This window comes from Bubalus bubalis, chromosome 15 (genome assembly GCF_019923935.1).
Source record: "Bubalus bubalis isolate 160015118507 breed Murrah chromosome 15, NDDB_SH_1, whole genome shotgun sequence".
In the NCBI taxonomy this organism is placed as follows: Eukaryota; Metazoa; Chordata; class Mammalia; order Artiodactyla; family Bovidae; genus Bubalus; species Bubalus bubalis.
Genome location: NC_059171.1, coordinates 8,271,254 through 8,283,194, shown reverse-complemented (window position 1 = coordinate 8,283,194; position 11,941 = coordinate 8,271,254). Strand labels below are relative to the sequence as shown.

General features: G+C 44.1%; 1 long non-coding RNA gene across 1 annotated transcript; it reads right to left on the bottom strand.

Annotated features, from left to right (window-relative positions):
* Positions 1-418: 418 nt before the first annotated feature.
* LOC123329363 lies at positions 419-6,385 on the bottom strand. The gene is made up of 2 exons (XR_006544757.1): positions 6,118-6,385; positions 419-455 (listed from the first exon to the last, which is right to left on the bottom strand). It is a non-coding gene; the product is annotated as an uncharacterized LOC123329363 (long non-coding RNA).
* Between the last annotated feature and the right edge of the window lie 5,556 nt (positions 6,386-11,941).

Here is an 11,941-nt window from a genome sequence, read left to right as displayed (position 1 = left end):
AGAGCGCTCCTGCACGAGGGAGAGAGAGTCCAAGAGAAAGCGCTTTGGCTCCTCCTTTTATATGTTTTTTCCTCCACCTGGGCCTGCCCTATGCAAATTGGGCTTAGCCAGGAGTGCTGTTTGTTCTGTTTGTTCTGCCTGAAGTCTTCACTCAGGTCCTTGGACCTTCCTTGTCTTTTAGCCACCGCCATTTTGGACTCCTTTTCCCTATTCTACCTACCTAACATTCCCCCCTCAAGAGATGGGAGGCCCAATTCTTTAGGAATAGGGGCGTCGAGGTATTTCTGGCTACTTCCTGCTCAACTGGTGCGGCGAGGGGTATTGGGCCTCCCTCTCTTGCTAGTCTCAATCCTCAGAGTCCTTATAGCGGTGTCCAAGGGTGTGTGATATTTTCCGTGGTCAGCTGTAGTTTTATATCTTTGTTGAACTGGCACTGCATGTTGTAGCTGGTTGACCTGGGCAGAGACAAAACAGGTTAGACAACTAACAGTACATGGAATAATCATAGGCATCATCAATATAGCATAACAAGGACTAGTAGGGACATTGGTCAATTTTAAATTCACATCACCAGGATAGCTCAAGTCCCTCCTTGTTCAGGGATCAGAAGATCTATCTCCTGTCTGTCTTGGAGTACAGTCTCTGTCAAGCTGTGTTGGCTCCTTAGAGTTATCCTGGGAAATTTTATCCCCAGAAACCAGATTTTAGGGGTGTTCATTAGAATGGCACTCACTGGTAGTTCTGAATAGGTATCTGAGATCTCCCAGGGCTCACAGGTGTATTGAATGTCCTCTTCTGTTTTCTTCCACAGCTTGACTCGTGAGTAGTGAATCCAGGAGTCATGTCCTGGTACCTTGACTGCTGTTGGGGTAGAAAGTATTACAGGGTAGGGGCCCTTCCATGTGGGCTGGAGTTGAGCCTTTGGGGACCCATCTTTCCAGACTTTAATTAGGACTTGAGTTCCTGGAGCATATAGTGGTGACTCTTTGGAATCTTTTGGGTCCTGGTTCATACCCCACAAGCATATATCCTGTTGGAATTGCCCAATGGCCATGGTATAAGACTGGAGGGTCTGAACCTCTGGATCTAGGAAGAGGTCATTGACATAAACAAAAGGTCTCCCATATAGCATCTCATAAGGACTAAGACCAACCTGTTCCTTAGGGGCAATGCGGGTGCGGAGGAGAGCTATTGGTAAAGCCTCCTTCTATCCCAGGGAGGTCTCCTGGGTTATCTTTTTTATTGCTGATTTTAAGAATTGATTGGCTCTTTCTACTTTTCCTGAAGATTGAGGCCTCCAGGCACAATGGAGATAATTAGTAATGCCCAATGCTTTCGAGACCCCTTGGGTGACCTTAGAAGTAAACGATGTCCCATTGTCACTTTGTAATGACCCGGGCAGACCAAACCTTGGAATGATTTCATGGAGCAGTTTTTTTTTACCACCTCCTCAGCCTTCTCAGTCCGGGTGGGAAAGCCTTCAATCCATCCTGTGAATGTATCTATCATGACTACTAGGTATTTATGCCCTTGAGAAACTGGCATCTGGGTGAAGTCCATCTGCCAGTCCTCTCCTGGGTAGGCCCCACGTCATTGGACGGGCTGGGCCAGCTGGGGTCTTCGAGCTCCTTGAGGGTTGTTTAATTGGCAAATGGGACAAGAGGAGACCACCTGTCTTATAGTTGTTTGGAGGCCTGTTCCTCTGAAGGACCTTTCTAGTAATCTTTGGAGGGCCTTTTCTCCTAAATGAGTAGTGGCATGTAAGGAGTTAACCAACGTCCATTGGAGGTTTCCAGGCAGAAAAAGGAGTCCTTCCTTTTGGAACCACCCCATATGATCTTCTTGAAAGCCCTTGCTCTTAGCTTTAAGAGTCTCACCTTCAGTATATGAAGGAGTTTCTGGCAAATTAGTCTGTGGAACTAAGGTGGCAATCCCTATTAGGCCATAGTTCTGTAATGCTGCTCTCCTAGCTGCCTGATCAGCTGCTTGGTTCCCTCGTGCCACTTCCGTGTTCCCTTTTTGGTGTCCTTTACAGTGGGAGACTGAAACCTCAGTGGGCAGATGGACTGCCTTCAAGAATTGAAGAATCTGATCACCATATTTGATTTGGGGACCCTCGGGTGGTCAAGTGGCCCCTTTCTTTCCAAACAGCCGCATGTGCATGTAGCACCAGAAAGGCAGACTTGGAGTCAGTGTAAATGGCTATTCTTTTTCCTTTTCCCAGCTCTACAGCTCGAGTCAGGGCTATGAGCTCAGCTAATTGGGCTGAAGTACCTGGTGGCAGAGGCTTAGCCTCTATGGTCTCAAAATTGGAGACTACGGCATACCCGGCTCTTCTTTTTCCATCCAAGACAAAGCTGCTTCCATCAGTGTACCAGATTTCCTCAGGATTGGTCAGAGGATCTTCTGACAACACCTCTCAGGGTTTTGTCCAGTGGTCCAAGGTTTCTAGACAAGAGTGAAATGGGAGAGAGCCCTCGGGGGTAGGCAGGAGGGTGGCTGGGTTAAGAACCTCACAAGGGGATATAGTGAGGCCTGGATTTTCCATCAGCATTACTTGATATCTGAAGATTCTTTGATCAGACATCCATAAATGGCCTGTCCCATTTAGGAGTTGTTTTACTTGGTGGCTGGTAAAAATAGTTAGTTTGTCCCCAAAGGAGAGTTTTAAAGCATCTTCTATCATGATTGCAATAGCTGCAAGATTTCGAAGGCAGGGGGGCCAACCTTGGGCAGTTGGATCGAGCCTCTTGGATAAGTAAGCTACAGGCTGGGGCTCAGATCCCAACCTTTGAATTAACACTCCCAAGGCTATTCCCTCTCTTTAATGGACATAAAGTTGGAATGCTTTTTCTGGGTCTGGCAACCTCAAGGCAGGTGCCTGAGTTAAGGCCTGTTTTAGTGTAGCCTTTGCCTCCTTTTGAGGAGTTCCCCACATCAGTGGGATTGAATCATTTCGTCTCTTTAAGCTTTCATATAAGGGCTGGGCAATTAGACCATAGTTGGGTATCCAGATTCTACAATAACCAGTTAACCCCAGGAAAGCTCGCAATTGTTTTCTAGTCGTGGGGGAGGGCAACTGGAGGATTCCTTGTACCGGATCAGAGGACAGCCTCCTGGACCCGTGTGTAATCTGAACTCCCAGGTAAGTGACCTTTGTCTTGACCATCTGTGCCTTAGCGCGGGAGACTTTATATCCCCTTTCTGCCAAGAAGTTTAGAACCTGAATTGCATGTTGTTGGGCACTTTTATCATCTGGAGAGCAGATTAGTAGGTCATCTACGTATTGTAATATTTTCCCATTAGGTCCCAGGTCCAGATCTAGGAGATCCTGGCTAAGGGCCTGTCCAAACAGGTGGGGGCTATCTCTGAACCCCTAAAGTAATACTGTCCAAGTCATCTGTTGGTGTTTTTCTCCTGGGGCCTCCCACTCAAAGGCAAAAAGATATTGGGATTCTTTAGCCAGTGGTATGTAAAAAAAATACATCTTTGAGATCCAAGACTGTAAACCACTTGGCACTGGGTGGGATTTCTCCCAAGATTACATAGGGATTGGGTACTGTGGGATGGAGGGAGACTACAGCTTTATTTATAATCTGGAGATTTTGAACCATTCGCCAGGTTCCGTCTTTTTTCTTTACTGAGAGGATTGGGGTGTTACATGGCGAACTGGTGGGGACCAATAGCCCACAAGCAAGGAATTTGTTAAAGGCTGTAGTCCCTCCTGAGCCTCTCTTTTGAGAGGATATTGTTTTCAGTTAGGAAATCAAGTGGGAGCTCGGAGGACAATGATGACTGGTTCAGCTTGGTGGGCTCGTCCAGGAATACCCTGGTCCCACACCTGGGGGTTAATTTTGTCTTCCCATAGTTTTTGGTCCCTCTCTATTGAAGGTGTAATGGGTTCTTCAGTAGTAACCAGGAGCTGTAGAGCTCTAGGGGCTGAAAAACTTCCAATCACAAGGGTGGTCCCCAGTTTAGTGAGTATATCTCTTCCCAATAAGGGGGTAGGACACTCAAGGACCACCAGAAACTGGTGGGAAAATATTTGTCCATCCCAGCAACAAAGAAGTGCTCAGGTGAATCTTTTAGTAGTTGCTTTTCCTGTAGCACCCAAAATGGTACAGGTTTGGGAGGAGAAGGCTCCGGAGTAGGAGATCAAGACAGAGTAGGTAGCCCCTGTGCCAACCAAGAAATTCCCAGACCTACCTGGCACATCCAGTTGCACCCTTGGCTCCAGCCCCGTGATGGTTATCTGTGACAGGCAGGCTGGCTGGAGCGGCCGCTTCAGTCCTCTTGAACCATCGTGAGGGCAGGCTTGGCGCTTGACCTTGAGGCTCTTGGGTCCCAAGGGCAGAGTGCCGCCCAGTGTCCCAGTTGATGGCATTTGTGGCAAGCTCTTCTAGGAGACCTGTCACGGTTTGGACAGTCTTTGGCCCAATGCCCCACCTGTCTACAGATCAGGCATCTGTCTCGTGCCTTGTCCCTCAAGGACTTGGCGTTTGCCATAGGGCTTCTCTGGAGGGCGGCCAGCATCTGGGCATGCCTTGTCTCTTTCTTTCTCTCCTTCTCCTGGGCCTTGGCCTCCTTCTCCTGTTCTCTGTTATAAAAGGTATTGGTGGCTGTCTGGACCATCTCATCTAAAGAGGCAGCAGGGTCCTGCTGTTGTAGCTGCTGTAACTTAATTCTGATATGGAGTGCCTCTTTTAGCCTCTCCAGAAAGGCAATGGGGTTCTCATTGGGCTCCTGAGTTATTGCTGAGACTGGGCACAGTCCCACAAGTAATAGGCTTCTTTATGTTTCCATGGGTGGACTTCCTTAGGGGTGAGTCTTTCTGAAGCTTATCCTACCCAGAACTGTTACAACCTGAGAGCCAGGCATCTGGAGTTTGGGCATCCCCAAGATCTCCAGTGTTACCAATGCTGGGTAGAATTAAGAGGTTTGTTTTGCCCACTGTGGACGGGAATAGATATGATGTAAGTTCATCCTACCCAGAACTGTTGCAACCTGAGAGCCAGGCGTCCCTGGGTCAGGGTGCAGATCCCCAGCAGGCTGAGGCATGACAGCCTCCTAGAGATCGAATCCCCGGGCAGGTCGAGGCGTGACGGCCTTCCGAGGATTGGGTCCCTGGGCAGGTCGAGGCGTGACGACCTCCTGGGACCCCTGGGACTGGAGTTTGGGCGTCCCCAAGATCTCCAGTGTGACCAGTATTGGGTAGGATTAGGGGTTGGATATTATAGAGTATTTCCCTCCCAAGGCCAGCTATTTTCTGGTTTTCTGTCCAGAAGATTGTAGAGGCAACCTTGTGGGTCTGGATGGGGCTCAGGAAAAGAGCATGAAACAGGAGGGAAGGGGGCAGAGCTCAACCTTTGAAAGAATGACATAGCACAAGGGTATAATGTAAACCAATTAAAATCAATTGGGTCCAAGATGACAAGTCAAATTCAAGTAAACCTTAATCCCCAATCTATAAGCCAACAGACCCAACCAGAGGTGGCAGGACAGCTCCAAGGCACAAAGTAAAAGAGGGAGGAGTGGGTGGTTCCCCAATGGCTGGGATGAGCCTCTCACTCATTAGCATATGAATTCCATCCCCTCACAAAACCTAGCCAGGCCTAATACCATGGTTGCAGCCCTTGCCCTCGGCAATGGTTCACACCCTGAAGGGTGGCTTCTCTCTGGATCCTAACAAATCTACCTCTTATCTTTGTCTCTCAATGAATTTTTGCAATGAGACATCAGAGCCTGAGTTTCATTAGTTTTGGCTGGGCTTGAGTCCCGGGAGAGAGCTGAAGGACAGGAGGAGAAAGCAGTGGGAAAAACATGCCAAGGAATCCCCTTCATAGCCCGCCGGAAAATTTGCTAAATATCTGACCGGTGCTCACAGTTTCATTGGTCTGATCTTTGGCACAGAGAAGACAAAGGACAGAAGAAACCCCACCGGCTTGTGTAACAGCTACTGGGGCTCAGCAGATAGCGCCTTTGGGACATGCTGAGGAGTAGCCTCTCCAGAGTCCCTCAATTGTGCCCCTGCTGCGCGCCTGTTTGCAGGAGGTTTGAGGAAACAAGAAATGAGAGATTGTAAAGGTCCCTCCAGCCATAGGAGCGAGGACCTCTTACCTTAACTGGAGGTCTTCTGGAATCTGAGACTGGGCCGCGTGAGCTTTCTGCTGAGTTCGTTTTTCGCTGTCCCGGTTTCCAGCACGATAGGCCTTCCCCTGAGCTGTGTTTCTTTGCCTTCCGCTTCTAGCGTGGGAGCTTCGCTGAGTTGGGCTCCTGCTGTGCTTGGCCTCTTCCACGCAGAGGTTGTTTCAGCCAGGTTATATCTGAGTCACGGCACCATAGATGTCACGCGAGTGTATGTTCCTCGGTTCTTTGTCTCGTCACAACAAAGATTTGGAGCGACGGACATTAGCTCTTGGGTATTGGACAAACCGTGTTATAGCTTTTAGGCAAATCAGTGTTATAGCTCTATTTTATTTAGAAGATAGCAAGAGGGAGAGAGAGAGGAGAGAGAGAGAGAGATAAAGAAAAGAGCGCACACACGCGGGAGAGAGAGTCCGAGAGAAAGCGCTTTGGCTCCTCCTTTTATATGTTTTTTCCTCCACCTGGGCCTGCCCTATGCAAATTGGGCTTAGCCAGGAGTGTTGTTTGTTCTGTTTGTTCTGCCTGAAGTCTTCACTCTGGTCCTCGGACCTTCCTTGTCTTTTAGCCACCTCCATTTTGGACTCCTTTTCCCTATTCTACCTACCTAACACCATGATCTTTGTTTTCTGAATGTTGAGCTTTAAGCCAACTTTTTCACTCTCCACTTTCACTTTCATCAAGAGGCTTTTTAGTTCCTCTTCACTTTCTGCCATAAGGGTGGTGTCATCTGCATATCTGAGGTTATTGATATTTCTCCCAGCAATCTTGATTCCAGCTTGTGCTTCTTCCAGCCCAGCATTTCTCATGATGTACTCTGCATAGAAGTTAAACATGCAGGGTGACAATATACAGCCTTGACATACTCCTTTTCCTATTTGGAACCAGTCTGTTGTTCCATGTCCAGTTCTAACTGTTGCTTCTTGACCTGCATATAGGTTTCTCAAGAGGCAGGTTAGGTGGTCTGGTATTCCCATCTCTCTCAGAATTGTCCACAGTTTATTGTGATCCACACAGTCAAAGGCTTTGGCATAGTCAATAAAGCAGAAATAGATGTTTTTCTGGAACTGCTTTTTCCATGATCCAGCACATGTTGGCAATTTGATCTCTGGTTCCTCTGCCTTTTCTGAAACCAGCTTGAACATCTGGAAGTTCATGGTTCACGTAGTGCTGAAGCCTGGCTTGGAGAATTTTGAGCATTACTTTACTAGTGTGTGAGATGAGTGCAACTGTGTGGTAGTTTGAGCATTCTTTGGCATTGCCTTTCTTTGGGATTGGAATGAAAACTGACCTTTTCCAGTCCTGTGGCCACTGCTGAGTTTTCCAAATTTGCTGGCATATTGAGTGCAGCACTTTCACAGCATCATCTTTCAGGATTTGAAATAGCTCAACTGTAATTCCATCACCTCCATTAGCTTTGTTTGTAGTGATGCTTTCTAAGGCCCACTTGATGTCACGTTCCAGGATATCTGGCTCTAGGTCAGTGATCACTCCATTGTGATTATCTGGGTCATGAAGCTCTTTTTTTGTACAGTTCTTTTGTGTATTCTTGCCACCTCTTCCTAATATTTTCTGCTTCTGTTAGGTCCATACCATTTCTGTCCTGTATCGAGCCCCTTTTTGCAGGAAATGTTCCCTTGGTATCTCTAATTTTCTTGAAGAGATCTCTAGTCTTTCCCATTCTGTTGTTTTCCTCTATTTCTTTGCATTGATCCCTGAGGAAGGCTTTCTTATCTCTCCTTGCTATTCTTTGGAATTCTGCATTCAGATGCTTATATCTTTCCTTTTCTCCTTTGCTTTTCACTTCTCTTCACAGCTATTTGTAAGACCTCCCCAGACAGTCATTTTGCTTTTTTGCATTTCTTTTCCATGGGGATGGTCTTGATCAGAATGAAGAGATGGAGCCAAAGCAAAAACAACACTGACTTGTGGCTGTGACTGGTGATAGAAGCAAGGTCTGATGCTGTAAAGAGCAATATTGCATAGGAACATGGAATGTTAGGTCCATGAATCAAGGCAAATTGGAAGTGGTCAAACAGGAGATGGCAAGAGTGAACATCAACATTTTAGGAATCAGTGAACTAAAATGGACTGGAATGGGTGAATTCAACTCAGATGACCATTATATCTACTACTGTAGGCAGGGATCCCTTAGAAGAAATGGAGTAGCCATCATGGTCAACAAAAGAGTCCGAAATGCAATCTCAAAAACAACAGAATGATCTCTGTTCATTTCCAAGGCAAACCATTCAATATCACGGTAATCCAAGCCTATGCCCCAACCAGTAATGCTGAAGAAGCTGAAGTCGAACAGTTCTATGAAGACCTACAAGACCTTTTAGAACTAACAGCCAAAAAAGATGTCCTTTTCATTATAGGGAACTGGAATGCAAAAGTAGGAAGTCAAGAAACACCTGGGGTAAAGGCAAATTTGGCCTTGGAATATGGAATGAAGCAGGGCAAAGGCTAATAGAGTTTTGCCAAGAGAACGCACTGGTCATAGCAAACACCCTCTTCCAACAACACAAGAGAAGACTTTACACATGGACATCACTAGATGCTCAACACCGAAATCAGATTGATTGTATTCTTTGCAGCCAAAGATGGAGAAGCTCTATACAGTCAGCAAAAACAAGGCCAGGAGCTGACTGTGGCTCAGATCATGAACTCCTTATTGCCAAATTCAGACTGAAATAGAAGAAAGTAGGGAAAACCACTAGACCATTCAGGTATGACCTAAATCAAATCCCTTATAATTATACAGTAGAAGTGAGAAATAGATTTAAGGAACTAGATCTGATAGATAGACTGCCTGATGAACTATGGATGGAGGTTCATGATATTGTACAGGAGACAGGGATCAAGACCATCTCCATGGAAAAGAAGCTAATATTAGAGATATATTCAAGCCAGAACTGCTCTCTCTTCTTATCTCTTAACTTTCTGAGGTATCTGGAAAATGGACAACCAGGATTGTTGTGCAGGGAATCTATTACTTCTGGATAGTTAGGAAGCTGAAGAATGCATAATATAAAGTTTCTTCAGGGAAGCATCATGTTTCCACGACCATAATAGCTAGTAAGAATAGCCAAGAGCCCTGGAAAGATAGTCTCTGACTCAATTCTATTTTCCATATATTAATGAGCAAATTTACATGTTGGAACTTGACTTGCCTTTAGAACCTGTAGTTGCAAGGGAGTCTGGGAAATATATATATTAGTTTCCCAGCTTCTCAGTTAGAAAGAAGAGAGAATGGAGGACAAGGAAGTCATTCCGGAAACTGCAATATTATTATTAATTAAAAGTGTAACAATTATTACAATCTAGATTTTCTAACTTGGTTAATCACAAAATAGAAAGCTAACTTACTTTGCAATGATACCCTGACATTTTGGTCTTTTCACCATTCTTGATGTCTGCAGAACACTGTTGACTAAGTAGGACCTTTGCTTTAGACACAATTCTTGCTTTTTATCAATGTGCAAAGCAATTTGTGTCTCACGGCATTTTTATTGTCCATTGACTATACTGAAATGTAGTACTTTACCAGCCATGAACTTTGACATGTTTATAACAAGGACTTAACCTGAAAATGTGCAAGAGAGAGTCTTATGAATATAATCTGTAAACAGATGAGGTCTCATGGAGGTGTTGAATAGCATATGAAATTAATATTTGTGGCATGGATTTTGAAGTTAATTTGTCCTTCTTCAAGAGACGTAGTGACAGTAATAAGTAAACTGAAAGTTGAAATCCCAATTAGTTTGAAAGGACATCAAGCCTTATGAATTTTCATTAGTGCTAAAAACAGCAAAGTAGTATAATTAATATAGTTAATATATGTGAAATTCTATTTCTCAATACAAAGCAAAACCTTGAGTGAATCCTATTAAAAACCTTTGGATAAATACTCTATGTCAGAGCTAACAATGTCAATAATCTTAGTTATTATACCTACAGCATTTATTTCTGCAAGTTAGTGAACTTTTCCTAAATTTTGGCACATAGTTTATTACGTATTGACCTTTTCCCCTTAACTCTTTCAACAATATATTATTTAATGTCACAAGTGTTTAGTTCTTCACCAAGGTGATCCTCTGTTCCTAAAATTGGATAGCAATTTCAAGTGCTTAAACTTAGCCTGAAGTGTTTATATACGTTAATTAGTGTAGAAATATTTTCTAGCTTTCAAAGAACTTTTATGCAGATCATAATCCAATGAAAAGGGGATACACTACTATTCAAATGACCACTCCATTCTAAAAGTATCACAGAGTATCAATTTTCAGAACAGTACGAGAAGAGGACTAAACAGTAACTTGGAAATTTCTTGGTAGTAAAAGCGGATTCAATATTTTGCACTCAGCAATTTGAAATATGCTTAAGCTTTTATTTTAATTTTTCTTGTGGGTCTTTTGTTAATAAGAGTGTCAAAATAATATTCTATGGGAACTTAACTGTTCATTGTTGAAAAGAGACAAATGTTTGAGGAAAAAAATTGGTTACATTATGCAGTTATATCGCAGATAAGTACAGATGACACAGAGTGGACTTCACACATGGCTGAAAGACTCTGATAGTAGCAGTGGCATATTTGTAGTAGGTCTGTGTGAATGTGTGCTGGGCTAGCCTGGGCCTAAATACACACATGTGTTTGTGCTTTCTCCAGAGGAGTTCTAATCTTCAGTTAGTGCAGTTGTGAGGAGTTGCACTTATGAATCTATGTTGGTCTATCCTGTGTCACATGTGAATGAATTTGTGTAAAATGATGAATCTGAATGAATATGACTTTGTGTTTACATTATCTGTAGGGCCTCCTTGGTGGCTCAGATGGTAAAAGCATCTGCCTGCAATGCGGGAGATCCAGGTTCGATCCCTGGGTCAGGAAGATGCCCTGGAGAAGGAAATGGCAACCCACTCCAGTACTCTTGCCTGGAAAATTCCAGGGACAGAGGAACCTGGTAGGCTACAGTGCACGGGGTGCAAAGAGTCGGACACGACTGAGCAACTTCACTTTCTTTTGTGTTATCTGTATCAAAGACCATACAAGTGAGTATTTTGTATTTGGATGAGGCTGTATTTTTACTTATTTGTTTTCCGCTATTGTTTCTGAAACATTTTGTTACTATTAATAATATTGATTACTAGTGTCCCTCTTAGCTTTCTGCCATCTTGGTTACTCACTTTCACCAAGATGAAACTTAAATGATATCATTCATGTCTTTACTGGTTCAGAAATCCCAGAATGAAAGTCATGATGCTCATTAGGAATCAGCTCGGAAGTACTTATGAAATGAGGATGACGCCCCTTTTCCCTAGGCAACATAATTCTCCTAAAAGAAAAGGGGGGAATGAGAGAGTCATTTCCTAGGCAGGTTGATAGGGAGTCTAGGGGTCCCCAAGGAGAGAGGGGTCTGGAATTCTCAAGGAGGAAGAAAGGACAACCTTTTTTCTTTCTCCACATTCCTTAGGATTATATAACAATAATGTATCCTGCCTAAGGATAGTCTTTGGATTCAACCTTCTGTTATCTTAAAATGTAAATTATGGGAGTATACCTGGTCTTTACAAGGATGTATCTTGCCTAAGGACAGTGTTATCTTAAAATGTAAATTATGGGAGTAGGTCTGATGAGGTCTTTACAACCTCCAGATATTCTTTGGATTATATGACTTCATTGTTAACACTAGCAAGCGGGTACTCTTTCTACCCCCTTCTGATGCCTATGTCAGAAGCTTTCTCTATCTCCTTTATACTTTAATACAACTTTATTACACACACATACACACACACAAAAGAA